The sequence below is a fragment of the Sapajus apella genome, unplaced genomic scaffold (genome assembly GCF_009761245.1).
Source record: "Sapajus apella isolate SASKATOON/1434 unplaced genomic scaffold, GSC_monkey_1.0 scaffold1, whole genome shotgun sequence".
NCBI classification, from domain to species: Eukaryota; Metazoa; Chordata; class Mammalia; order Primates; family Cebidae; genus Sapajus; species Sapajus apella.
The window spans coordinates 66,386,194-66,411,451 of NW_022436941.1; the positions used below are offsets into that span (position 1 = coordinate 66,386,194).

General features: G+C 41.8%; 1 protein-coding gene across 2 annotated transcripts in view; it reads right to left on the bottom strand.

The window, feature by feature from the left end:
* Positions 1-877, bottom strand: part of ARHGEF28 (Rho guanine nucleotide exchange factor 28) — a 319,529-nt gene extending 318,652 nt beyond the window's left edge. For both annotated transcript variants that reach the window (XM_032278477.1, XM_032278468.1), the window contains exon 1: positions 732-877. The gene's annotated coding sequence lies outside the window, so the exon portion shown is untranslated. The remainder of the gene's footprint in view (positions 1-731) is intronic.
* Positions 878-25,258: the final 24,381 nt, after the last annotated feature.

Consider the following 25,258-nt stretch of genomic DNA (forward strand, 5'->3'; position numbering starts at 1 on the left):
GGCCGCCTAAGCACCCAGTTTCCATACAGCCCTCTACCCAAAGGGCGCCTTCTCGGCTAAACATGGGCCTGTCATTCGGAAACCCTAACCACAGAAGACTGGGCACCACCACATACACCCCAGGTCTTCAAGAGGAAACAAATCCATAAAATAAGCGTAAGGAGTCCCACATAATTCTGACCGCCTTTCCTAATCGAGGTAACTATAAATGCCTTTTAAAACACAGCAAATGCTTCCACACGAGTAAGTGGTAGTGCGTGTGTCCTGAGCTCGCCCTCGGTCTGCACATTGCGGTCCTGGTCCCGCCAGGCACCCTCAGCCCCGGAGCAGAAGCATGGATGGGAAAGGCGGACACCAACTCTCGACGCTGTCCCTTCTCCACCGCAGGAGTGCCATATTTTCCCTGGTTCCCGAAGAACCCTGGCCGGGCTTTCACCCGCCCAGCCCCCGGCTCTCAGTGCGCCGGGGCCACCCCGCGCTCCGCAGCTGCCGCCGGCCGCCGCATCCGGCTGCGCAGCCCTCTCCACTTGTTGCGGCTCCCGAGGGAGCGGGAGGCGGCGCCCAGCCCTCGCTCCTCAGCGCCTGCAGCTGCTGCCCTGGTCACCTCTGGGGACCCCCGCGTCCCTGGGGACTCTGGAGAACGTGGCCCGGCGGATGCGAACTCAGGTGTACAAACTTTTCCGCCCAGAGCTGCAGGGAATGCAGAAGATGGAGCCCCAAAGAGCATTTACCTGGAGCGGTGGCCCGGCGGCCTCCAGAGCCCACGCGAGGCGCTGCCCCCGCGCCCTGCCCAAGGACGCCTCGGAACGCGCCCCCAGCCAGCCGCGGCCCGGAGCCCAGAAGGCTCTCCCCGGCGGTGCCAACGCCTGACGGCGGCACGGCTAGCACCAGAGCTTAGGGGGTGGAGCCGCGGCCGCGCGCCGAGCCGGGCTAGCTGCGTCCGCAGTGGGTGCCGCCCCCGCTCCCCCCGCGCCTCCCCGCTGCCACTGGATCCCTGCCTGCCCACCTCTCCGCCCGGCTCGCGGCGGCCGCATCACATGGCGAGGCCCGCCCGCCGGCCGCGCCCGACACCCGCTCCAGGAGGAAACCTGAAGCTGCCAGGACCGCGCTGTCTCCGCCAGCCCCCTTCCCGCTGCGGGGCGGCGGCCGATCGCCTCGGCTTCCCTCTCTGGCCCGGAGCTTAGAGGCGCGGAGGCTGGCGCGGACCTGCCGGGCAACAGGAGGGCCAATTGCGCCCCGAGGGCTCCCACGCCTTGGACCCTCCAAGGAAGGAGATGGGCTGACCACTCGCTAAAGGAGTTGTGCCAGGCCCGAGGGAGGCTTAGGCTGTCTTCAACCAAAAGCCACCACACCCATGACATAATACTGCCCAGGTCTATTACAACAGGAAGTATTATTTTTAAAACAGCATTTGCCTTCTTATTTGAAGCTCATGTTCCCCGCTTGAGAGCTTTGCAAGCTGCGATTCCCTTCGCGTTTATGCATGCAAATGGCTGCAAGTCTTAACTCAAAAACGTATGAAAACCATAACTAACCACTTTTACAATGAACAGCAATGTGAAGGGGATTCCCTTATCCTCCAAAGAGGTTTTCCTCTTAGAAGTGATGACAACCCCAAGAACAGAAGCCAAGCCTCTTCATCAGCCAGGCTTTCATCATACAGGCTTAAGACCATTATTGCAGCTTTTAAGGTAAAATTACCGATCTGAGTCTTTTGTGGCAGTCAGTGTTATAGTTAAGACTATTTGTAGGGAAACTAGTATTGAAATCTAAAGGTTTTAATAAAATTTATAAAACCACCTTGAGTCTCTGCTTTATTTTTCCTTTTAAGACTCGTTACCCACCATAACAAAGGTGTGGCCCGAGGAAGAACCATAAAAAAGGTGTGGCCGGAGGAAGCTGGCCACCAAGATACCAAGCCAGAAAGGAGCGCCCTTTCCCAGGCTGTCACCACCACTTCTCCTGGGCCTGGGCCTTTTCTGTCTCCCTTCCAGCAGCCACCTTCCCCAGCCCACCTTGCTGATGCGAATGCTGAGAAAGCTGAGATTAGCATCGTGTGCCTGAGTGTCTTAGGCCTGTTCCAAGGCAAAGGCTGCAATTGCGCCTTGGGAAAGGGACCCCAACATTGGCATTGCACTCCTGACCTGGGCTGTCATCCCAGACAGCCCCACAGAGCTATGAACTCAAGGCCTGGCCCCCAGGCACTGCCATAAAAAAAAAAAAAAGAAAAAAAAGTTGTTGCCCATTGTCAAGGTACACAAGATAAAAATAAAAGCAATAATATTCTTTTCAAAAAGTAAAATTCGGGATGGGGGTGGTGGCTCACGTCTGTAATCCCAGCACTTTGGGAGGCTGAGGAGGTTGGATCACTTGAGGTCAGGAGTTCAAGACCAGCCTGGCCAACATGGTGAAAGCCCATTTCTACAAAAATACAAAATTTACCTGGGCATGTTGGCTCGTGCCTGTCAAGAGGCTGACGCAGGAGAATCGCTTGAACCCAGAAGAGAGAGGTTGCAGTGAGCCGAGACCACGCCATTGCACTCCAGCCTAGGTGACAGAGTAAGACTTCATCTCAAAAGTAAATAATAAAAAAAAAATTTTTTTTAATGTCTCAACGCCAAAATGTCTACTGCAGATTAACTGAATCAACATGCCAGGCAAAAATGGTTTCCAAACTCTGGTGAGTAAACATGTTGATGTGTTAGAAGCCTTTATTGTTACTGTCCTTTTTCATATCACTAGTATTGAATCTCTATTTTTCTTTCCTTTTTCCCTTTTTTTTTTTTCTTTACTAATTCTGGCAGGTATGTATATTTTTAAAAAAACAAAAACAAACAAAAAAGAAAACAAGAAAATGTGGAAAAAGGAACAAACATTATAAGGGGTTACCCTCAAGCCCCTTCCCCACTAAAAAGAAACAAACCAGCAAAACTAGTAATTGTGAAACTCTCACCAGCAAAGACATACAATGCTTGCTTCAGTTGTCTTGCCTGCTCTCAAGCCCTGAGGTTGATCAATATTTAAAGAAGTCCTTGGCTTTCAACTTCTCTAGGTTCAAATATTAAGCAAAGTGTGTACTCCAGCAACCTTAAGAGAAGCCGTGACTGTCTGAGGCAGGAAGCTATCAGTTGTGTAAATAACACTTTGCATCTGATTGATTTCACTGCTCCAGATATAGGTCACTCAGGACATTGGTGGCGCAAAGCGTGGCTAGGACAGCATTTGTTTCTAATTCAAAGACTATATATTCTCCACGGACAATGGACATTCAGCCAGCAAGAAACCAGGCTGGCCATTCAGTTGGGGAAATTCTAACTTTCTATTGAGTATTATGCCAATGTCCTAGCTCAGCTCTGTCTTTTTTAAAGATTCAATCCCCATTCATCCTTACATATTTCACTCCAGATAGACCTCCTCCATAAATTGTTACATTGTCCTGGTTTCTGCTACCCTCTGAACTTTGGCAAAGCATAATGGCCTTACTACACAGTGTGGCACCTGATTATATTAACTGTCTCATGTTGGACAACGATAGGCTCTTATCCTCTCTTCAACTTGAAATTCAAGGACAAAGTCTGTTCCTTACCGATGTGATCTTTACAGTCCCAGCACCCGGCACTTCTGGAGTATTTAATATTTGTTTTTTAATTGAACTATCACATCCATATGCAAGAAGAGAAAGTCACCATTTTCAAACTTTAATGAATTATAAATACTGCTAATTCTATTATCTATTTAATTCTTTCCTGGCCTTTATTATATTTCCTTTGTCGATAATTCTCAAAAATTGAATAATTGTAAATCTGATGTTTGGCCATGTGACTTAGGAAATTACCAGTGTTTCTTAAATAAAAGCAAGATACTATAAAATGGTAGATTTTATAGGAGGTGAACAAAGTCTGGAATAGAAATAGGATGACCTTGGTAAGATCCAACCTTTCTAAGCCTCCATTTCCTCATCTGTATAATGGGCATAAGAATAGCAGCTACTATCATTGTGAGGATTAAGTTACTGAAAGTGATTACAGGACATATAATAGGGAGACAGAAAACAGTGGCAGTTAATCTTTTAGTGTATGGATGTATTAGAAGAACACTCCAGAGCTTTGAGATAATTAATAGGACATGGCAGACTCCAACACAAGAAACTATTTCTGGATTATAAACTTCGTTGCCCAGCCTAAGAAGGTCAAAGAACACAGAGAAAAGAGGCCAACATGATTAAAACCAGCGGACAGATCTCATGGGGAAATCCTCACAGTAGTTCTCATTCTGGCTACACATTAGCATCACCTGGGAAGCTTTAAAACACTCTTGATTCCCAGATGTCCAACCTGATCAATCATTTGGAATCTCCAGAAAATGCGGCCCAGGTACTGGTAGTTTTTTAAGGCTCCCCAGGTGAGTCCAATATTCAACCAAAGCTGGGAACCACTGGACGAAAGGAACTGAATGTATTGCTGCTGGAGAAGGGTGATGATAGCCCTTAATTATATGAGGTTAAGGGGAATCGGCTCTTCCATTTCTAATGTTAAACCATTGGGCTTAAATTGCAGGTGAAGAGACTTCCGTGTAATCTGCATATAAGTCACTTGGGGATCTTGTTAAAATGCAAATTCTGATTTAGTATCAGAGGAGTCTGATATTCTGCATTTCTGAGTTGGGGTTGAGGCTGCTGGTCTGTGGGCCATACCCTGAGGAGCAAAATAATACAGAGATTTAGAGAGAAATATTCAGATTTGTTACAAGAGAAGTCTTAACATCTCTGAATATATATATATATATATATATGTTTTTGTTTTGTTTCTGTTTTCTGAGACAGAGTCTCACTATGTCACCCAGGCTGGCGTGGAGTGGTGCGATCCTGGCTCACTGCAACCTCCATCTCCCGGGTTCAAGTGATTCTTCTGCCTCAGCCTCCCAAGTAGCTGGGATTACAAGCACGCATCATCATGCCAAGTTAATTTTTGTATTTTTAGTACAGAAGGGGTTTCATCATATTGGCCAGGCCGGTCTCAAACTCCTGACCTCAAGTGATCCACCCACCTCGGCCTCCCAAACTACTGGGATTACAGGCATGAGCACTGCACCAGCTCTGACCTTCTTTTACGTGCATTTTTTTTTCCCTCTAGAGCCAGGACCGTACCTCAAGAACTTCTCAGGGGATTCACTCTGAAAAGAGGAAAATATAATGATGAGATTCCATATTATAGGAAACAACAATTCTATTCAGTTCCTAAATACTGAGATGTGGCCATTTATAGCTAAAGGACATGACCATCATCACTGTTCAATGCAGTAACCCCAACAAAAATTATTGTTTTACTATCCACTATAACTGTTAGCCTCATGTGGCTATTTAAATTTATTAAAATTAAGTAAAATAATCATTTCCTCATTGCAGTAGCTACATACTGAGTGCTCAATAGCCACATGTTCCCATTGGACAGCACAGATTAAGAATATTTCCGTCATCACAGAAAGTTCTGTCTCACAATCCTGTTTCAAAGGGCTTTGATAGGGGACCACCCTTCCTGGACATCCTGAAATGCAACGGGAGTTTGGGAAGTATTAGACTCCAGCCAGATACCTTTTTTTTCTTTCCACCTGTCAACCGATCCATAACTATATAGATAATCCGTTACTCTGTTCCTTTCTAAACCTCCCAAACCAAAATTTCTAGGAAACCAGCTTTTGGCTTATATCTCCTGGCCTTCAATAGAGCCAGACCTTTTTAACTTGCAAAGGGCCAGTAACTCCAGAGGTTTTTCTTAGGATCTAGAACAGTCTTCATCTCAGAAAGTGATTATTTAGATCACTGCTTTTTCCTTGCCAAAATGGTTCCAGGTATCCTCAAGTTATAGCCAACTTCTTAAATTTTAAAACAACTCAAAGGCCCCTTTATGATCTCCAGGGCATAACTGTACCAGGCGGGCTAGCCAGATAATGTTCCAAACGCATGGTTTGTCTATAAATCTCCCTTTAGTCAGCATTTTTGTTTCCAGGCACACCCCCGGAGAGCTCAGGTGAAGAGAACAACTCAAGATCTAGCATTTCTCCAGTCCACTAACACCTGCTGAACACTGAAATAAACATGTTAAATTTCAGCCCAGAGCAAGTTTCCATACTTACATAATAAAAGCCCTTAAAAAGCAGAGTTGATAATTGAGACACTAACACCATTTTAATTAGGGTGGTGCTACTAGTCTCTGATAATACATGTGGGAAATAATGGGTGTGCAACTGTCACATGGGCTGTAATTATATTTAAGACTGCTGGTGACATGACAGATGGTGAGAATGAAGCTCTCATGTTCTGAACATGATGTCATCTGGAAGCCGCAAAAGCACGTATAGCTTTGGACAACTATTACTCATTAAAGAGGCTCAAGATCCTGTTTTTCTATTTACAAAGGGCAGGCAGAGGAAGGGAAAAGACAGGAAAACCTATAAATAAAATTGGTATGAATCAGTTTCCCACCCCTCAAAAAAAACGATATACAAATATTTTAACTAAGTTAATTCATTCAGATATATTTGATTGCTCATAACATGTAACCTAAGAACTAAGTTTGGAAACTTCAGAGAAATACAAATCAAAACCACAAGGCAATATCATCTCATCTCACTCAAAATGGCTTGAATCAAAAAGACAGGCAATAACAGATGCAGTTGAGGATGTGGAGAAGGGAGAACCCTCATACACTGTTGGTGGGAATGTAAATTGTATATCCACCAACAGTGTGGAGGTTCCTCAGAAAAACTAAAAATAGAACTTCCATATGATCCTGTAATCCCATTGCTGGGTATATACCCAAAAGAAAGGAAATCAATATATCAAAGAAATATCTGCATTCCCATGTTTACTGCAGCAATATTAATAGCCAAAATATGAAACTGGAACTGTTTCAGAATAACCCAGGGAATTTTAAAAACCACAGATTCCTGGATACTCCCTCAAAGATGGACAGCTAGTCATATTGCCTAGTTGGGAGTCCAAAAAAATTTTTTCTTTCTGTTTTTGAGATGGAGCCTTGCTCTGTCACCCAGGCTGGAGTACAGTGGCACGATCTCAGCTCACTGCAACTTCCACATCCTGGGTTCAAGCGATTCTTCTGCCTCAGCCTCCTGAGTAACTGGGATTACAAGAGCATGCCACCACATCCAGCTAATTTTTGTATTTTTAGTAGAGACGGGGTTTCACCGTGTTGGTCAAGCTGGTCATGAACTCCTGACCTCGTGATCCACCTGCCTTGGCCTCCCAAAGTGCTGGGATTACAGGCATGAGCCACCACAGCCAGCCAAAATTAAGCTATAGAATTAAACTATAGAAAAAAAGAAACAGAGATAATGCAGGGGGAAAAAGAGAATTTGCAGAAGTTTTCATTAATATATTCTGGAGGTATACAAGAAAATAACATATCTATGAAACAAGCACAAGGCACTATGAAAAGGGAACAATCAGAGGTCAAGAAAATGTATTCAGAAATTAAAAATATGAAAAAGTGAGCTTTAAAAATTCAACAAAAGGTTTAAGATAAAGTTGAGTCAATATCACAGAAAGTTTTTTAAAATACAAATGCGCAGAAAATGAAATAAAAATGAAAGTGTTCAAGATTAATCTCACATAGCCAACAACCCACTAAAAAGTTCCAAGACAAGAGAGAAAAGAGTTAAATGATTAAAGAGACAAAATTTTTGAGCTCAGAATACTGGGAGAAATAAGTCTGCTCGGTGCAATATTTTTTTTACAGCAAAAATGGAAAACAACCTAATTGTTCACAAGGTTATTTGATTAGATAAATTATGGAACGCCTATACTATGTGTTGTCTAAAAATTATAATGTGGCTCTAGATGTACTAACATGGAAAGAGATCCAGGATAGGCTACTAAGTGAGAGAAAAGCAAGTTGCAGAACATTATGTTTCCTGGGAGTCCATTTTTACTAAAAATGTTTCTAGATCAATATATGATTACAAATGGATTGCAGCAGGTCTATAAAGCTACTCAGGAAGCTGTCAACAGTGGTTATCTCGGGAGGAGAGTAGGATTGGGGCAGAGGGTGGTTAGCAAAGAACTCTTTAACTTTGCATTTACATATGTCTACATTGTTGATTTTTTTTTTTTTTTTTTTTTTTTTACAATGTGCCTGTGTTTCTTCTATAATTCTTAAAGGCAACATAAAAATTATTTACAATGTTATGGAATAGAAAAAAAAGTTTTGCCTTTTATAATATCTCTGGGAAAGAGCAGCAGAAGATTACCAAGGGTCAAGGTGAAAAATAAAATAAAATTTTTAATTAGAGAAAGACTTGAACCCAGATAAGGAATACAGGCAGCAAAAGACATTGCTCTGTCCTTCAGGAGCTTACATTAGAGTCAGAAAGGCAGACCTACGTGGATAACCAACAGTGACCAGTGCTCGGTGGTACAGGCTCCTGCCAAATTCTGCAGTATGTTAAGGCCTGGAAGTTGGAAGGAGAGAGGCCAATGAAGGCTGCAGAAGCCAAACACGCTTCATGGAAGAAGTGGACCTTGAAGGACAGTAAGGCTTTACAAAGGCAGAAAGGAGAACATAAGCCTGATAACCAGGAAGAGTGAATGCACTGATTCTAATAAGCATGCAGCATTCACGCAATGGTGAAGAGTGTAACCCATCTAGATTAGAGGGATCACATTGGTTAGAATTAGGTTTGGATGCATACATCAGAGAACTCATAAAACAATGGCTTAAACAAGAGAGAGATTTGCTTTCCTTTTATGCCAAAGAAGTCCATAGGTAGACAGTCCGGGGCTATGTTCATAGTTTTATTATCAGAAAGACCTCAAGTTCCCTCTACCTTCCTGCTTTACCATCTCTAGTACTGGCTTTCATCCTCAAGTTAGCTTCAAAACTGCAAGACAGTTGTTAAAGCACCAGGCATCATAGCTATGCCCCACACAGCAGAAAGGAGAAACAGCAAGGGAAGAAAGGCATACCTCCCAGTCCAGTCAGCCTCCTTTATAGGATTTCCCTGGAAGCCTCACCCAACTTCTACTTACATCTCTTTGGCTACCCCTATCCATTACAGGAGGGGCTGGAAACAAGTAGATGTTTAAGCTGAGTGCATTGCTGCTCCTATTAATACAGCATTTCTGGAAGTAAAGAAAAAGGGTTGCTCACTATCTCTACCTAATAATCATGTTAGACTATGAAGGTTTTGAAAACAAGGCAAACAAAATATTTTAAGTTTAAAAGAGGAGGATAGGTAGTTAGCAAATTACTTATTATCTATAAAGAAATAGGTAGAAAAATGAATAAACTTAGAGTTTAAAAAGCATAGAAGAAACAAGCTTGAAAAACAAATAAGAAAAACTCTAATAGCTACTTACTCCTATAAGTAGCTGATTGATTGGCCCCGCTCCATTCACTCAGTTTCAACCTTCTATAACCTTCTTCAGTTTCTGGAGAGAGTTGAGATAACCCTCAACCATGTACTCCTTTTGAACCAATGTGGGGTGGACTCCCAGTCTGCATACGGTGCAGAATCAGCCTTTCTCCCTTCTCAGCTGTATGTCCATAGTACTTGGAGGATAGCATTATGCTGGCATTATTATAATAGTTATCACATCATGCTTTAGTTACTTATCATTTGCTAGTTTAAAGGAATGGTGATTGAGTAGAAAAGGCAGCAAGAACGTTGCCATCAGACAGACCTAACTTTCTACTTGCTGGCTTGACTATGTTCCTTTGGCAAATTCCCTTAACTCTCTGCAACATACCTTCCCTGCCTTTAAAATGAAGAACATTATATGACTCTTACAGGCATTTCTGAGGTTGTGGTGAAGACTGGACACTAACTAGTACTCAGCAGAAACTTAGGAAATGGCGTTTCATCATTATTATATCTTCCCTGCTGGATTGCAAGGTCATTAAGGGCAGGGTTTTTGTTTTGTTTTGTTTCGTTTTGTTTTACAATGTTCATGTGTTTCTTCTATAATTCTTAAAAATTTAAAGGCAATTTAAAAATTATTTACAATGTTGCAGAATAGAAAAAAAGTCCCATATATCTCTAAATGAACCCCTAGTGTCTTAATACACTATTGAATGCCCTGGCAAGGGTCATTTCAGCAAAGAGAAGGTCACCTGGCAGGCCTCAGGAGAGCTCTAAGAAACAGCAGCACGTAGACCAGCCCACGCCAGTGGAATGAATGTCACTGGCCTATCGTATTACCCCAGAGACAGGTGAGAAATTGTGGGAACTATACCACCCCCAGGGATGGCAAGTGACATTGTAGAATTCTCCTTGTGGGACATTTTAAATTCTGAGATTCGAAACACCCGACAATTGTTGCTTCTTTTCTTTTTTCATGTTTCATAGTTAAATAAATGTGTTTAACATGAACAAATCTACCTTTAGTTAGGCTATGTCAAGAGTATTTGTTTTAGAGTGTTTCCTGCCAAACACCCACATAGGACATTCCCTCCCAGTACTTAATGTGGAAATGCATTCAGGCCTGGACATTCCCATCTCATGTCCCTTCCTCCTGGGAGTCCGCCTGCATCTAACCATGCTACTCAATGTCTTCCATGGGTGGTTGTGACGTAAGATGCACAAAGCCTGCTGCAAAGTCTTCCTCAGACCATCTCTTGCTTTTCCAAAGTCAAATTTCTAAGGCCAGGGCATTCTGCCCTATCCCCTTTGGTGGCAAACTCTTCTGCTACTCCTATCCTTTTACCTTGTGTCTCTCCCTATCTCTTGACATTTGCACATTGACGCATTAAACTGCAGGGCGGAAAGGAAGACAATTTCTTCTGTGTATTTAGAAAAACTGCAGCACAGCATATTGTTCTCAGCACACATCTATATTAAATGAATATCTCTGTCCAGTTAATATCCCAAGGCTAGGCAGTGCCAGTGGTATTGTCAGGCCAGAGACCTGGGCAGACATATCCCCAGAAGCCTTTTCCCATGACTGGACCCCACCCCTGGAGATATTGATTCAGCCATTCCAGGGTGAATCCCAGAATTACCCAGACAGGTAATTCTGTTAGACTCCTCCCTGACTCTGCCCTTGGGAAATACCAGCATAACTCGAATTCCCTTCTGAAGAGCTACTCTTGGCAATGGCTTCTAGTGAGGCACTTTCTCATTGGCCACGGGTCTCAGTCACCCAGTCCTGCAAGGAATTGAACTATGTATGCATCACAATCTCAGAATCACAATAATGGCAACCAATACTTAGGCTTAACACATTCCAGGCACAGTTTTAGCTCTAACTTAGCTCCATTAATCCTCATAACAACACTATTAGATACTAGAGCTATCTCCTTTTTGTCAAGAAAGAAACTAACAGGTGCTAAAGCCAAGATTCAAGCCCAGCCCATATTCTTTTTATTTATTTATTTATTTATTTATTTATTTGAGACATGTTCTGGCTCTATCACCGAGGCTGGAGAGTGGTGGCCCCCATCTTGGCTCACTGCAACCACCACCTCCTAAGCTCACGTGATCCTCCCACCTCAGCCTTCTGAGTAGCTGGGACTACAGGCATGCACCACCACACCTGGCTAATTTTTGTAGCTTTTGTAGAGATGGGGTTTTACTACGTTGCCCAGGTTGGTCTCAAACTCCTGACCTCCAGTGATCCTCCTGCCTCAGCCTCCCAAAGTGCTGGGATTACAGGTGTGAGCCACTGCACCCAGCCAAGCCCATGTTCTTAACCAATATCCTCTATGGCCTTATGCAGTGAGTGTCAGAAGATCTCAAGAGTCACATATATTTTTGTGGCCAAACCAACCCAAATCACTGTGCCAACCACTGCTACCCCGATCCACCTGGTTTCACCACCAATCCCAGCTTTCCCGTCTCTTTAGTCTGCTAAGCTGCATAAATTCTGAAAACAACATTGCAGTTCTCCCTGTTTTGCTACAGATCTCCTAAGCCTTTGCTCAGGCTCTCCTCCCAGAAAACTTTCACCAACACCCCAACCCATGCCAAGCTGGGTTAGGCATCTTTATCTATACTTATCTCCCACTTTGTGCATATCTTGATCACCAAACTTACCATGTGGCATTCTGATAGTCTGTTTCTGCCTCCATCTCCCTCAGCTGAGGGTTGGGTAAGGTCAAAAACATGTTTCAATCATCTTTGATTCCCTGATCTTGTGGAAGGGACATAGAAACTGTGGAATAAACAATGTTGGCTTCAGTGATACGTCTATCCCTCAATTTATAGGAAACGCTTAGTAATTCATCTCTGGGTTCTGGGGCAAGATGGAACACCTGTCTTCCAAAGGCCCTATTAAGACTTTAGCTCCAGAAACTACAGACTCATGTTATTTGTATCTTTTCCTCTTTTCCCTTTCAACCTTCTGCCTCAATATACTTTTGTTATTTATCTATAGCTGAGGAGCCAGGGACATAACAGTTTTCCTTAACATGGAAAGAATAAGCTCCCATTCAAATTCCAACTTTTCTAACAGGAAAGTCCTCTTTATTATCTTTACTTTCCCTTTTTCTACCCTACCTAGACTTATTACTGGGAAACCTATTATAACAGGTGAATGGGGTTCCTGGGTATTCTGGATGGAGACAGACATGTGACAGATGAAAACCCTTCAGGCCGGGTGTGGTGGCTCAAGCCTGTAATCCCAGCACTTTGGGAGGCCGAGGCGGGTGGATCACGAGGACAAGAGATCAAGACCATCCTGGTCAACATGGTGAAACCCCGTCTCTACTAAAAATACAAAAATTCAGCTGGGCATGGTGGTGCATGCCTGTAATCCCAGCTACTCAGGAGGCTGAGGCAGGAGAATTGCCTGAACCCAGGAGGCGGAGGTTGCGGTGAGCCGAGATCGCGCCCTTGCACTCCAGCCTGGGTAACAAGAGCGAAACTCCGTCTCAAAAAAAAAAAAAAGAAAACCCTTCATAGCTGTCATCAACATAAAGGTTGCAGATATAAACTTCCTTGTCTTTATCTTCTAAAATTTAAGGTCTTCAGAATTAGCTGTGTCTCGTGAAGTGCAAGGAGATACAGAAAAACGAGGAAAGCAGGAACTGTCAATGGAATCACAGCAAGTGGTCAAGAGGATAAATCAGCCAAGAGAGAAAAAAGCACAGAAGGACACTTGCCCTTGATGGTTTTTCTGTAAAACTTTGCATCTGGCTTTATAAAGAACAAATATTCTCTTACAGTTTCTACTAACAATTTTATAAATAACTTCAATGAATCCCCTAGGACACTCAGGATGTACTCCACAATTATTATTTATAATCAAATCTCACTCACCACCGCTCTCACACCCCAACCACACTTAAGTAACACAAGATCTATCTGTTTGGCCAGTCATCTTGGCACTGTTGAAATGTGCCACTGAAACAACTTAGATCACAAATATGAGATAAAGTCCTCAAAACGTTCCTTAGTATAAAACATCGCATTCCTCTTTTGTACAACATAAGCTGCAGTAAGAAACTGGCTTAAAGGGTTTAAGAAAGAATGGAAATGGTATTCTGTACAACCCTTCACATACTGCTGTTTGACTTTCACCTTTGATACTGACTGTATGACAAATTGTATAAACCAGAATAAGTAAACACCACACTGCAAGATTAAAGTCCCAAGCGCGAAAGTATCATTAATCATAATAAACACGTATTTGCTTTTCTGTTGGCATCAAAATGTAATTGTTTCTCTATAAGTTAAACATACCCCATGGTACAATGCTGATCCAAATCTGTGCACTTGGCAACAAAAAAGGGAAACTTACCGCCTTTGGTCTATTGTATGGCATGTTTTCATCCAACTAAAATGATCAAATTGAATGAGAGTTTATTCTGTCCTCCTCTGTAAATGTTGCCTAGCCCAGTCTTTCAGATTTGAGTAAGTAAAAAAGAATGATCTGTTTGCCCCTAGGTTTCATTAAAGCATTAAGGGTTCAGTAGGGAGAAGGAGTGTAGTCACAAACCCACTTGAGAATCTTAAAAATGCTCGAACCTTCACCCCAAAATACTGCACATTCACTCATATTCCCCAAATCGTGGATTTACTTTTCAGGGGGCTCTTGGCCACCTCAAAGCTAATCACTTGCATTGCCAGGTAGCAACAGCATACATAAGTTGAGTGACTACTTAATTCTTATTATTAATGGGATAATTTACCTTGATTCAATTGCATCACGTGACCTAAGATTAAAGATGATCGTGCTCTGAAGTAGAAATCAGTAATAAACCTTATTTTTATTTGTTTATTTTGAGACAGAGTCTCACTCTGTTGCCCAGGATGGCGTGCAGTGGCATTATCTTGGCTCATTGCAACCTCCACCTCCTGAGTTTAAGCAATTCACCTGCCTCAGCCTTCTGAGTAGCTGAGATTAAAGGTAACCACCACCATGCTCAGCTAATTTTTGCATTTTTAGTAGAGACAGGGTTTCACCATGTTGGCCAGTCTGGTCTTGAACTCCTGACCTCAAGTGATCCAACCTCCTCCGCCTCCCAAGGTGCAAGGATCACAGGCGTGAGCCACCGCACCCAGCCTAAACCTCTATTTTTAGAAAGACCTTTGCAGATCCTTCTTCTCCTGACCCATTTGTCCACAGCAGTTCCTATCAGTCTGCCTCTATATACCGCATGATACTGTAAACCCTTCTAAGGCTTGTTTCTTAACTTCCTAACTGGGGACATTGACTCACACCTCTGTTTTGGTCATAATAGGAATTTAAGTCGGCTGTGCATTGGGTTTTCTTCTCTGCCTACTCCCTTTTGGACAACCATCCTATGTTTGGAAATTTCCCACCTTTGAGATCCACTTTCTCAGTGAAAGTAAAAGTCAGAAACTCACCTTCCCAGCTCCCTTGTGGTTAGACTCTGGCAAGTCAAGTGACCTGGTTCTTCCAATCAGATGCACTTGCTTAAGGATTTAATTCCAAAGAGAATGAGGTAAAAAGACATTGACTGTTGGGGTCAATTCTGCCAAGGACAAGAGAGACTCTATTGATGAGAACTCCCCAAGATTTCAGCAGTGGCTCTGACAGAGAGTCCTAGTGCCTAGCATCCACAGTACAGGCTGCAGGCCCCCGGCCCACACTGGCAGTGGTGTGGGGCTCCCCTGATGATCTGATGGTATCATCTGGGCATGGCTCCTGCTCTGTAGACTTCAAGCTTAATTCTGTGGTCACTCTGAAAATTCTGTGAGCCACTTTCATATCCTTTAAAATATTCTCTTCTCCATCATTAATACACTCAATATTTATTGGGTGTGCTAGGCACTGTTGTTGGTGCTGGCAATACAGGAGTAATGAAACAAAAATTTCTGTCCTGGGAGAGCTTACATTCTAATGAAGAGGAGCAGATACTAAGAAGGACAGTGATATGGTTTGGCTGTGTCCCCACCCAAATCTCATCTTGAATTGTACTCCTATAATTCCCATGTGTTGTGGGAGGGACACGGTGGGAGATAATTGGAATCATGGGGGTGGTTTCCCCATACTGTTCTTGTGGCAGTGAATAAGGCTCATGAGATCTGGTTTTAACAGAGGTTTCTACTTTTGCATCTTCCTAATTTTCTCTTGCTGCTGCCATGTCAAAAGTGGCTTTCGGCTACCACCATGATTCTGAGGCCTCCCCAGGCACGTGGAACTGTAAGTCCAATTAAACCTCTTTTTCTTCCCAGTCTTGGGTACATCTTTATCAGCAGTATGAAAACAGACTAATATAGAGAATAAAAGCAAATGTATTTTACATATAAGTAAAATGAATACATAATATGCTGGAGAAATAGGGAAAGAAAACAAGGAATGCTAAGGGGAGCCACGGAGTTGCGATCTGAGATACCTTGGTCAGAAAAGATCTCATCCAAATGAAAAGGTGACATTTGAGCAGATGTGAATAAGGGAACATGCCTGGTGTACACAGGGGCAGTGTTCATACAGTAGGAACAGCAAGGGCCAACATCGGGAGGTGGGAGCACACCCTAGAAATATTTGTATGGTAATCATAGAATCCCTCTAAAGTCAGTCCCCTATCCTAGGAGAAATAGCACATGGAGAGAACCATCACCCTCCTCCTTATCTGATAGTTGAAGCTCAATTTATCCAGATGGAATGTGATAAGCTCCTGGAAATACCAAGTCTAATTTAAGCAATATTAGTGACCTACAACCAAATCAACCCATCTCCCCAAATGCACACAGCATATATTTACTTATTCACAAAAGTGAATTAAACAGAAAGTAGATACACACTCTGATTGTGTGGTTCCTCTGAAAATTCTGTGAGCCACTTTAATATCCTTTAAAATATTCTCTTCTCCATCATTAATTCACTCAATATTTATTGAGGGGTTACCATGCAGTTATCAGGGGGAACTGGTCTGGTCATGTACACCTGTAGTCCCAACAACTTGGGAGGCTGAGGTGGGAGGATTGCCTGAGCACAGGAATTCAAGGCTGCAGCGGGCCTTGAACTTTCTATGATTACACCCTTGCATTTCAGCCTGGGTGACAGAGTGAGACTCTGTCTTAAAAACAAAAACTCCAGGTGTGTCATTTTGGTATTCTTCCCTTATAAATATTTGTTTAGAGGCAAATTGGCACTTCAGGAGACATTTTCTTCATCAAATATTCAGAGCTTTAAAAAAACAAAAATCTAGGAGTATTCATTTTGGTATGGAGTTTTTAACTCTAACCATGGCTCAAAATCTAGGGGCAATAAAAGAAAAGGTTGATGAATTTGGCTACATAAAAATAAAAATTTATATAGCAAAAACACCACAATCAAAGTCAAAAGACATCTGACAAGTTGGAAGAAAATATTTACAATATATGTCATAGGAGGAAAAGAAAAGGATATGTAATATCCCTTAAATAAAGAACTCTTAAAATTGAGGGACAAAACACATTTTTCCAGATAGAAAAACGGAGACTATATATGAACAGACAGTTCATAAAAAGGATACACAACTGGTCCACAAATATGTGAAATAAATGCTCAAACTCACTCATAATTAGAGAAATTCAAATTAAAACAATACAAAGATATTATTTCTCACCCATCAGATTGACAAAAATTTTAAAACTTGACATTGTGTTGGCAAGGCATTGGGGAAATGAACACTCTCATAAATTTGGTAAATTTGCATTTCTGAGGTAAATTTGGCAATACCTAGCAAAACTAAATATGCACTTACCTTTCGACTCCAGCAATCTCATTTGAAAAAAAAAAAATTATCCTGAGAAGGTGAGATGGCTCACACCTGTAATCCCAGCACTTTGAGGGGCTGAGGCAGGTAGATCACTTGAGGTCAGGAGTTCCAGACCTGGCCAACATGGTAAAACCCTGTATCTACTAAAAATACAAAAAGTAGCCAGGCACGGTGGCAGGCACCTGTAATTCCAGTTACTCAGGAGGCTGAGGCAGGAGAATTGCTTGAACCTGGGAGGCGGAAGTTGCAGTGAGCTGAAATCGTGCTATTACACTCCAGCCTGGGTGACAGACAGAGTGAAACTCTGTCTCAAAAAAAAAAAATTATTCTGAAGTTATGCCTCTAAAAGTACACATGCACAAGGTTATTTTGCAGCATTTGTAAAATGATCACAAGATATTGAAAACAATTTGGCTGGGTGCAGTGGCTCAGGCCTGTAATCCCAGTACCTTGGGAGGCTGAGGTGGGTCACATGAGGTCAGGAGTTAGAGACCAGCCTGGTCAACATGGCAAAACTCTGTCTCTACTAAAAATACAAAAATTAGCCAACGTGGGGGCAGGCACCTGTAATCCCAGCTACCTGGGAGGCTAAGGCATGAGAATCACTTGAATCCGGGAGGCAGAGGCAGTGAGCCGAGATCGTGCCACTGCACTCCAGCATGGGGTATAGAGTGAGACTCTGTCTCAAAAAAGAAAGGAAGAAAGAAAAGAAAAGAAAGGAAAGAAAGAAAGAAAGAAGAAAGAAAGAAAGAAAGAAGGAAGGAAGGAAGGAAGGAAGGAAGGAAGGAAGGAAGGAAGGAAGGAAGGAAGGAAGGAAGGAAAGGAAGGAAGGAAGGAAAGAAAAGAAAGAAAAGAAAACAATCTAAATGACCACACACAAGAGAGTCCCTGAATAAATTTATGTACTTCCACACATTGAAGTACAAAGCAGCTGTAAAAAGAATGGGCTAGATTTATAGGAAATGACATGGAGTTATTTCCAGGGTACACCATTAAATGAAAAAAGGAAAGTATGGGGGCATATCTGTAGTATGCTACTTTTTGTGTAAAAAATAAGGGACAAAAAATGCACATGTAGCTGCTCATTTATGAAAAAGTAAATCAGAAGCAAAAGAGACTGATTATCTACATGGCACAGATAGGAAAGACGTGAAAAGACGGGGAGAAAAGAATAGGAAAGCGCAGTAGGGATGAGGTCGATGCTTTAACTCTTAAAAGTATAATGATCTTTCACATACTTCAAGAAAAATTTAAGATTAATGAAAACCAACCAGGATATGGAGGGAACCCAAAGTATGATACAAATAGTAATAGATAAAATGAACTGTATGAGAAATAAATATAACTACACTGCAGGGGATGTGGAAGAAATAAACTAACCTAAGTGCCTTTGAAAAGCTTTTGATACTATAAGGCTTAAAACAAAAAGAACTGTGCACAAATACCATAGACTTATTAATAAATCTATTTCTCACCTGAGTATGCATTATTCTATAACTTTTACATATGCATGCTAGGATTAAACAAGTAAGTGAATATTCATAGATGAAAGCCATGTTTCCCACTGTTGGAGAAAGAAGTTACAGATTAAAAAAAAGAAGAAAGGTAGAATAAACCCTGGCATCAAGTTGAAAGAAGCAGAATGAAATCATACACATGCACACAGATAAACAGACAAAATCATAAACATAGGGCCAGGAGAGGTGGCTAACACCTGTAATCCCAGCACTTTGGGAGATTGAGGTGAACAGATCAGGAGTTCATGACCAGCCTGGCCAATATGGTGAAACCCCATCTCTAACTAAAAATTAGCCAGACGTGGTGGTGCACGCCTGTCATCCCAGCTACTCAGGAGGCTGAGGCAGCAGAATTGCTAGAACCCAGGAAGCAGAGGTTGCAGTTGGCTGAGATCACAGGCATTTCATCCTGGGCGACAGAACGAGAATCTATCCCCCAACAACAACAACAAAAAAGCCATAAACATAAATTTATGTGTGTCCATATGCATTTATATATATTTCCCAGCTCTGTCCACTAAAGAAACAGCCTGGAAGCAATGACACCCTGGAAGCAATGAGCACACCTAGAGCTCAGGACTTGGATTCTACCATTCTCTAACACAAAGAACTTCTTGGAGAGGTATTTGATTGCAGAGCTGGAGCAGGGAAAATACCAGATGAGCCAGGAACATTTTGTGCCAGCAAACAAGGAAGGGCTTGAAAAAGGATGGGGGAATGTTGAAAGGACACAGAAGCCAGCCTGAAGGAACTCCCAAAAACCAAAGCTGGAACAGCTTGAGCAACAAAAGACATAATAAGACATAATAACAGCATTGGATTATAACCCATAGAATAAAATAAATATTCATGAGCTCATAATCACAGATAAATGGGGTAGAAGGGAAAACTGCTCATCGTCACCAAAGCATTCCAGACATGAAGAAAACCTCATTTCAACCCCTAGTATTAATTGTGACAGGCAAGGTCCACCAGTGGGTGCTAAAATTAGTGAACGAAAGTTTAAGCAGAAACATGATATTTACATACTCTCAAGTATCTCCCCCAAGATATTTCTCAATTACGAAGAAAAAATAATAACTTAATGGTGGAGAAACCTGGTCGGCAATACTTTAACAAGTGATCAAAGTTAACATCATCAGCAATAAGACCTATGAACATCAGGTAGCCCTTATATGATATTCTGACAGAGATGCAATATTGCTTCTGTGGTATTCTTGCCAAAAACATGTAACCTAAATCAAATAATGAGAAAACATCGGACAAATCCAAATTGAGATACATTCTGCAATGTAACTGACCGACATTCATCACAAGTTATAAGGTCCTGAAAAACAACGAATGACTCAGGAATCACCACAGATTGTAGGAGATAAGAAGACAGAACAACTGCATGAAATGTACCATCCTGGATTGGATCCTAAAACAGAGAAAGGACATAGGGTACAGGAGGAAGGGACTGGTGAAACCGGTATGATTTAGTTAGCAGCTCACACGAATGTTAATTTCCTGGTTTTGATCATTGTATTGTGGTTATGCAAGTTGTTAACGTTAGGGGAGGTGGAGTGAAGCCTCACTATTCTTGGAACTTTTCTATAAGTGCCAAAGGATTTCAAAATAAAAATAAAATGAAACTCTAAGTTTCTAAAGCCTTCTGTATCCTTGAAACTTCCATTTTTGTCTAATTCTCAAGAGATCAAAGACTCACTTCCTTGTCTGGTCCAGACAGAGCAAGCCACCTCCCTCTGGTAGCCCTGTTCACCCCGTCTCAGGTCTGACATTTGCCCTCCTCCCCTCCCTGAATCAACATTCAAGCAGCAAACATTTATTTTTGCTGTGTGCCACACCCTGTGTTTGAGGCTGATACGGTTCCTGTCTGCTCACAGCTTCTCTTACCAATTTAACCTGGGTCAGCTACTGGTTAAGTAAGTCACTCCTCACATGTGAAATATTGCCCTTAGTCCTGTTTTTCCAGGATGGATCCAGGAGATCCATATTCTTATCTCCTATATTGCTAAGAAAGAAATCCAGAGATAAAATAATCACTGTTACTATTTGGACTATTGATATAAAGTCTGTATCAGTTGAGTTGAACATCAAATTACTGTTCCTCTATCAAATGACTTCCATGTCCTGTTTCCTAAGAAAATATGTAAGTGATCACGTGACCTACTTATAGCAATAGCACAAACAGTGTTTTATTTACAGTGACACCCAGTTACCTGAGGTTTCTTTGCAAGAGCTTAATGGAATCATCTTTTAATGACTTAGAAATCATCATATCATTATGACTTGAAGAAAAAGAAAAAAGAAACTGCAACAAGCATTACTAGTTTGTAGTAAACATACTAGAAACCTATTGACTTAGGCAATGGTAGGTTTTTTTTAAAACAAAACAAGAAAAGATCATAAAATAAAACTACATCCGGAGCTTGGTGATCTAAGTCCAAAGCAGAGTGTCCCTATTAACTACAGTCAACCCTTGAACAGCATAGGGGTTAGGGACACCCTCCCCCCATGCAGTCAGAAATCAGCATACAACTTTTGACTCCCAGAAATACCATTTGACCCAGCAATCCCATTACTGGGTATATACCCAAAGGATTATAAATCATTCTACTATAAAGACAGATGCACATGTATGTTTACTGTGGCACTGTTCACAATAGCAAAGACTTGGAACCAACCTAAATGCCCATCAATGATAGACTGGATAAAGAAAATGTGGCACATATATACCATGGAATACTATGCAGCCACAAAAAGGATGAGTTCATGTCCTTTGCAAGGGACATGGATGAAACCATCATTCTCAGCAAACTAACACAGGAACAGAAAACCAGACACCACATGTTCTCACTCACAAGCAGGGGTTGAACAGAGAACACATGGACACAGGGAGGGGAACATCACACACTGGGGACTGTCAGGGGTGAGAGGCAAGGGGAGGGGTAGCATTAGAAGAAATACCTAATGTAGATGTTAGGCTGATGGGTGCAGCAAAACACCATGGCACATGTATACCTATGTAACAAACCTGTGCGTTCTGCACATGTATCCTAGAACTTAAAGTATAATAAAAAATAATAATAAAACGTCTGTTTCTAAGTGGCATAACGTCTCGTGTCTGGAATTCTTTGGTGATGAGGAGTTGTCCCTTTTACCCTCATGTCATTGGCCATTTGGCCAAGGCAAATTGGAGAACTACTCTTGGCTTCAACAGGATGGGGATAAATAATCCAGCCACAAGGAGGAACACATCAAGTCCTAAAGATAGGCCAGATGTCGGTGGGATGAAGGCCTACAATTAATGCAGCTCCCAGAAGGGACAACGAATATTTTGAACAATAGTACAACCCACCACAGTAGTACAACATACCAAAAACAAATTTTTCAGGTGTATATTGTGTTTTGCTGGCTTTATAAAATGATGTTGGAAGTTTTTTTCTCTAAGTCCTAGACCAGTTTAAGTATCATTAGAATTTTCTTTTCCTTGAAAGTTTGGAAGAATTCACTAACAAAATATTTGAGTCCAGAGCTTCTCAGATTACCTTCTCAATGACTTCCCTGGTCAGTGACCATTTGCAGTTTTCTGTCTCTTTGGGAATTTATTTATTTATGTTTTTTTAAAAAAAAATTCATGTAATCAAGCTTTTAAAATATATTTGCATAAAGTTTTATCAAGTACTCTTTTAAATTGTTTAAATTTTCTCTGCATCTACGGTTACTTCCTGTTAACTTCTTTCTGATTGTGTTTAATTTTTATTAATCTGCACAGTATAGAAATAACTATTTGCAGCCGGGCACAGCGGCTCATGCCTGTAATCCCAGCACTTTGGGAGGCTGAGGAGGGTAGATCACAAGGTCAAGAGATTGAGACCATCCTGGCCAACGTGGTAAAACCCCGTCTCTACTAAAAATACAAAAATCAGCGTGGTGGCACGCACCTGTAGTCCCAGCTACTCGGGAGGCTGAGGCAGGAGAATTGCTTGAACCTGGGAGGTGGAGGTTGCGGTGAGCCAAGATCGCACCACTGCGCTCCAGCCTGGCACCTGGTGATGAAACAAGGGACTCAAAAAAAAAAAAAAGAAAAAACCATTTGCAAAAATAGGAATGTTTGTAGGGATAGAAATAGTACCTGCTCCCACAGGTATTATGAAGATTAAATAGGTTAATACACATACATTAGTGAGAACAGTGCCTTAGTAAGCACACCATCAGTGTGAGTTATCATCATCATATTATTATTTGTAATTTTCCAGTTTTGGTCAGCCTTATACTTACTGTGAAAGTAGAATTATACATTGTTCTCTTTAAAAGTTGATCAGACTCCTGTCGTTAATGATTACTGACTTATGCTATCTTAATTAACTTGCAACGTAACTCATAAGTAAATCAAACCACTGAGTTGTGTCTAAATTTATGGGTAATGATTTTATAGTAAAGAATCACATGTGTAAACTCATAGTCTTATCTTAGAAATTGTATGATGAGGAAATTCATATATGCTATTGTAAATAAATTTCACTGTGAATTGTCTACTTTGTTTTTTCTCAATCTGTATTACAATCTAGATCTATTCCCACTGGCAGATAAGACTGGGTTAGGCAAGCTGGGCACTGTGGCTGACGCCCGTAATTCCAGCACTTTGGGAGGCCAAGGCGGGAGGGTCACCTGAGGTCAGGAGTTTGAGACCAGCCTGGCCAACACAATGAAACTCAACTAAAAATACAAAAAACTGGCTGGGCATGGTGGCTCACACCTGTAATCCCAGCATTCTGGGAGGCCGAGGCAGGTGCATCACAAGGTCAGGAGATCAGACCTTCCTGGCTAACATGGTGAAATACCGTCTCTACTAAAAATACAAAAAAATTAGCCAGGCATGGTGGCACATGCCTGTAGTCCCAGCTACGCAGGAGGCTGAGGCAGGAGAATGGCTTGAACCCGGGAGGCAGAGGTTGCAGTGAACCAAGATCACACAACTGTACTCCATCCCAGGTGACAGAGTGAGACTCCATCTCAAAATATATCCATATATCAATAGAGCATGGTGGCGAGCACCTGTAATCCCAGCTACTAGGGAGCCCGAGACAGGAGAATCTCTTGAACCCAGGAGGCAGAGTTTGCAGTGAGCCGAGATCAGGCCATTGCACTTCAGCCAGGGCAACAGCAGGGAAACTCTGCCTCAAAAAAAAAAAAAGAATGCGTTAGGCAGGTGAGCCATAAAATATTTTATTCTAAATGAGCAACGGTGAAAGAAAGACTGGCTACTGCTTTCAACTTTTTTCCTATAAAGAAATTGCTTTTAACTCATATATTTTTAACTTGTGTTTTTTAAACATTTTGAGGCCAGGTATAGTGGCTCATGCCTATAATCCCAGCACTTTGGGAGGCCAAGGCAGGCAGATCCCAAGGTCAAAAAGCACAGAAAACAAAAACAAAAATAGACAAATGGGACTATATTAAGCTAAAAAGCAAAGGAAACAATTAACAGAGGGAAGAGACTATCCGTTGAATGGGAGAAAATATTGGCAAACTATTCGTCCAACAAGGGTCTAATATCCAAAATATACAAGGAACTCAAACAACTCAACAGTAAAATCATCATCATCATCATCCCAGGAAAAAATGGACAGAGGACATGAATAAACAGAAGACATACAAATGGGAAGATACATTAAAAATGCTCAACATCACTAATTATTAAGGAAATGCAAATCAAAATCACATTGAGATATCATCTTATACCAGTCAGAATGGGCTGCTATTGAAAAGAAAAGAGATTAACAGATGCTAGGAAGGATGGGGAGAAAAGGTAACTCATACACTGTTGTGGGAATGTAAATTAGTACAGCTACTATGAAAAACAGTATGAAGATGTCTCAAGAAACTAAAAATATAACTAGCATACAATCCAGCAATCCCACTGCTGGGCATTTATCCAAAGGAAGAGGAATCTGTATATTAAACAGACACTTGCACTCCACGTTTATTGCAGGACCATTCACAATAGCAAAGATATAGAATCAAACTAAATGATTATCAACAGATGACTGGATAAAGAAAATGTGCTATAGATACACAGCGGAGTACTATTAGGCCATACAAAAGAATGATCTCATCATTTGCAGCAACATGCATGGAACTGGAAGTCATTATGTTAAGTGAAATCAGCCAGGCACAGACAGACACGTATCACGTGAGATAGAGTAGAATGATATATAACAGATGCTGAGAAGGGTGTGTCAGGGGAGAGGGTAGAGGGATGCAGAAAGGTTGGTTAATGGGTACAAACATACAATTAGATAAAAGGAATAAGTTCTAATGTTCAATAGCAGAGTAGGGTGACTATAGTTAACAACAATGTATATTTCAAAACAGCTAGAAGACTTGAAATGTTCCTGAAACATAGAAATGATAAATCCTTGAGGTGATGGACACCCAAAGACCCTGACTTGCTGGGCACAGTGGCTCACACCTGTAATCCCAGTACTTTGAGAGGCCTCCTGGGGAGGATGGCTTGCAGCTGGGATTTCAAGACCAGCCTGGGCAACACAG